Here is a 4724-nt window from a genome sequence, read left to right as displayed (position 1 = left end):
GAAAAGAGATAAAGCTGAAGAAAGAAGAAGGAGACGTGATGAAGAAATAGGTATGTTTATAAAAAGATCAGAAGAATTGAAAGCAAAAGGAATGAGTAGAATTTCTAAAGATGGTAGATTTCTAAACATCAAAGTTGGTGGATTCTCAAGATTCAGCCTAGAGTATCTGGACCAGGGTTACCTTAAGACAGCAAGGCAAAAACTTGTGAAAGCTCTAAGTGGAACACTCATCATAGAAGAACTTGAAATTCTTGATCATTTGAATGATAAATTTAGAGAAGAAGCAGATGTAAAAAATGTCTTTACCTAATTCTTGTAATCATGAAACCTGGTGAATCTCATGTTGCACAAGCTGTAATTCTATCAAGCTTTATGTTTTAATTTTATCTTCCATCAGTTTTAAACTTGGGTTAGTCTTGTTAACATGCATGAATTTGTGTGAAGCAATCTTCTCAGAAATTGGGGGAGATTGTTGTAAAAGACATGCCTGTACTTTAACAAGACTAAGATAATTTATCAACCCTAAGTAAGTTGTGTTGTTATCTTAATTTGTATTTTGTACTTGTAACACTTAAAGTCTATAAAAATACAAAGGAGCAGACTGGAGTCTTTTTCCTAAAACAATATCAAGCCTAAGGATTATATCTGGAAGAAGATCAATAAGATCATGCCTCAGAAGAATTTTGAAGAAGCTTGGAGTTGAATAAATCTGTTTGGAGAAAAATATTCTAAGTAGAGATCTCTACAAGTCATAGATATAATGTTATAGAGAAGTCATTCGAGAACTCTAGAGAGTGGATAAGCAATATCTACTCGATGGATGAGCAATATCTACTCGACGGATGAGCAATATCTACTCGACGGATGAGCTATATATCTACTCGACGGATGAGCTATATATCTACTCGACTGATGAGCAATAACCACCGGGAGTGGAGAAGTCAGGAAAGCTACTCGAGACCTCAAGAAGATATCGACAAGCCAATTTTAAAGAACTGAAGATTGGAGATATCGACAAGTCATTCCTTCAGTAGAGAACTCAGAGTTATCAATAAGTTATAGTGAAGATGTGAAGACTAGAGATCTCGACAAGCTGAAGACCTCTACAAGTCAAACTCAATATGGAATGCTAGAGATCTCGATAAGCCTATGTACTTATCGAGATGTCAAGTGTTCTATTAATTCAAACTGGAGATCTCGAAGTACAGTCTCAAAGTACAAAATTGCAGATCAGTTCAATATCCAAGATAAACAATCAACAAACAATCCAACAGCTGGATTGACAAGTCTATAAAAAGCAGCTTGAAGAGTGTGCAAGATCAATGGCAAATATTAACTAACAGAGTAAGATTAAAGTAAACACGGGATGCTAAAGATATGTTAATCCAGAAATGGAAGATTTGCTTTTCTATAAATAGAAATGCCAAGTGACAGTTTAGAAAAGTGAATAGCATGTTTATTATCCACTGTGTAAACCAACAGTTAACTGAGTTATAAAGTTAACACTGGTCCTCTAGTTAGAAGTAATAATTTAGATTAAATCTCTTGTATCACTCTCAAGAAGAAGCTGAGCTCTTTAACATCAAAGAACTTAGAAATTTTGTAGCAAAACAGTCTTAATTTTTAATATAAAAATTAAGTGAGTTTTGAAGATTTGTGTTCTTTATTTTCTGCAAGTTTAAATTCTGTATGAACCCTTTTCTATACAAGATTTAATTTACTTTGTTCAACCATTAACTTTCAAGAAAAGCCTAAAATCAGAAAAATACATTCACCCCCCTGTGTGTGATTCATTACCTATCACATTCCATGATGAGGATACTTTCTAAGCATTTCCTTATAATGATCCCAAGCTTCACACAAAGACTCTACTGATTGCTGCGCAAATTGAGTAAGAGCATTCCTGATTGCAGCAGTCTTCACCATAAGAAAGAACTTAGTAAGAAACTTTTGAGAAAGATCCTCCCATTTAGTGATAGATCCTAGAGGTAGAGAATGCAACCAACACTTAGCTTTATCCCTCAGAGAGAATGGGAAAAACCTTAGCTTTATAGCATCTTTAGACACTTTTTTGAATTTGAAAGTGTCGCAGATCTCGTTGAAATCTCTAATATGCATGTTGGGATCTTCCGTCGGAGAACACCCAAACTGAACCGAGTTCTGCACCATCTGAATCGTACTAGCCTTGATTTCAAAAGTGTTAGATAACACGAAACTAGTAAACGCCAACTTTCGTTGTACGAATACCCTACTATTAGACATCCACAAAAAAGATAGAAGCTGAATAGACAATGTAAAGTATAATGTAATATAACATGTAATCAAGGATTTATAACTCAACATGAAAACTGAAACAGATAAACAATATTAAACTGTGAAGCACAGGAACCCTATAGATGAAGACAGGATAAACACAAAGAACCAAATGATGTAGTTGACTCTTTAAGTCCTCTAACAGATCATGGGAAGAAGTTCATTGTCATATTCAATCAACCATGAAGAATAAGACATCAAGGGACTTTAAGCATCAGTTACATGTATTGATTTCAAGTGTTACAGATGAAGGGTTCAGTGAAAGAAGCAATGGATTAACACCAATCTGTATCAACTCAGAAACGCAAGACAAATTGAATTAGGATCCTCTCAATACTAGCTGTTTATGAACCAGACCAGTGCACCAAACATCAGTATTCAAGAAAGTATTTTGATTCAATTATAGAAGGAAATAATTTATACATTGAAGAATTATTTGACAAAGAGCAAAAATACTCTAAATCATGACAGCTCTCTCTATCTGATCGCCATAGGAGTCCTAGTCACCACAGAAATAGACTAAGTCTATCTGGTCGCCATAGGGTTGGCACAGAAAGACTCTATATGGTCGCCATAGGAGCTCAGTCGCCATAGAACTCTGTCTCTACAGAGCTGTCACCACAGAGACACGAGAACTTTATCGCCACAGATATGTCACCACAGAGCTGTCGCCACAGAGCTGTCTCCACAAAGAAGCCACACTGGTCACCACAGAGCTCAGTTGCCATAGATGTGTTGTTCATTGATTTCAAATGCAGCAAAGTTAATGAAATGTGTGGACAAAAATAGGACACCTGTCCATTGAATTTGAAAGACTACAAGAAGCAAATTGAATGTATTCATTCAGTTAGTTATCTTCTCCAGCAACACAATTATGTTTATGAGAGCTCCATTAAAGCTTCACATTTATTATCCTTGTAAACATATTATTAAGCTGCTGAATTTATTGTAGCTAATCAATACATTGATTAGATTGTAGCAACCTCAAGGTTTATATTAATAAAACAATATATTCCTCGAATTGTTTTGTGTTCATTTTGATTCCGTACTTTTAACGAAGAACTTGAAATGAATTGAAATAGATTGTAGGTATCGTATTCAACCCCCCCCTTCTACGATACTTTGGGACTAACAATTGGCATCAGAGCTTGTTGATTGACATACAAATCAAGATCCGGAGAAAGAAACAAGTTCTTGGAAATTCTTAAATTTTTTAATTTTCAAAAATTCTCATTTATTGAAATTTTTGAACTTTAAATAATTTAATTCCGCCAAGATGATGAACAACCAAAGAATTATAAGTATAAAGGTTCCCCCATTCGATAGAGATAATTACAACCTATGGAAGAAAAAGATGATACTGTTTATGAAAGCTTCGAATCCACTTTATATTGGGATATTACTGAGTGGACCTTATGTTCCGATGGAAGTAGTTGTTGAATCCACAACCACAACTGGTGTGAGAATTCCTTCCTCATCCACTCCCAGGGATCCGTCTAAATATACGGAAACCGATAAGGAGTTGATAAATCTGGACACAATCCTTCAACTAATATTTGTGGAATTGACCGATAATGATATGAGTCATCAACTTCTAGGATGTAACAGTGCAAAAGATATGTGGGATACCATTGAGCTTTTGATGGAAGGAACAGAAGAAGTCAAAGAAAACAGGATGGATATTCTGACGACTCAGTATGAGGCATTCAAACTTCAACCCGGAGAAGCACTATCTTCACTCTTTGAGAGATATACAAGACTGTTAAGTGAATTAAAGCTGCAAGGGAAAGTTTACCCTATACGAGAGTCTAACAGAAAGTTTATGCTGACACTCCCAGTTCACCTGGAACAAAAGAACACATCAACAGAAAGTTTATGCTTGAATTGGTGTCTTGAACACAAGTATTTTGTGTATTTGACGTGTTTTTGAGTGTTTTTGCATTTCAGGGTATAACTTGCTTAGATAGGTGGATTTCATTAAAATAAGCCTAAGGAAGTGCTTGGAACCAGTCCCAGGTTGATGTGCGAAGAATTCAGCAAAAATAGAAGTAAAATAATATTTTTTCCAGAAGTGATGCAGGCGCCCGCCTGATGGGAGCAGGCGACCGCCTGGTAGCAGACTCCCTCCTGGAAGAAGGAGGCGGCCGCCTGGGTGCGGATTTTTAGAATCTGGATTTTATTAATTAGAGTTCAATTGGGCTTCTGTTAGCACTGGTTCTTTTGGGTTATTATATAAACCTTTTGGCAAGACGTTTTCTTCATAGAAGATAATCGAGAGCGAAGGCAAGAAGATTAAGAAGTCCGTTTTAGCACACAATAATGAAGGAGAGACGTTTATCTTGTGATTTTTTTAATTCATTGTAACAGTGGATGCTAGTTTTCTTTATGCTTTGAACCTTATTACACTTGTG

At 35.8% G+C, this 4724-nt stretch overlaps 1 non-coding gene across 1 annotated transcript; it reads left to right on the top strand.

Annotated features, from left to right (window-relative positions):
• The first annotated feature begins 1804 nt into the window (after positions 1-1804).
• LOC141710344 (small nucleolar RNA R71) lies at positions 1805-1911 on the top strand. The gene has a single exon (XR_012570870.1). It is a non-coding gene; the product is annotated as a small nucleolar RNA R71 (small nucleolar RNA).
• Positions 1912-4724: the final 2813 nt, after the last annotated feature.

Source organism: Apium graveolens, chromosome 2 (genome assembly GCF_009905375.1).
Source record: "Apium graveolens cultivar Ventura chromosome 2, ASM990537v1, whole genome shotgun sequence".
NCBI lineage: Eukaryota > Viridiplantae > Streptophyta > Magnoliopsida > Apiales > Apiaceae > Apium > Apium graveolens.
Note: the sequence above shows the minus strand (reverse complement) of the source record. Positions and strands in the feature narration are given on the sequence as shown.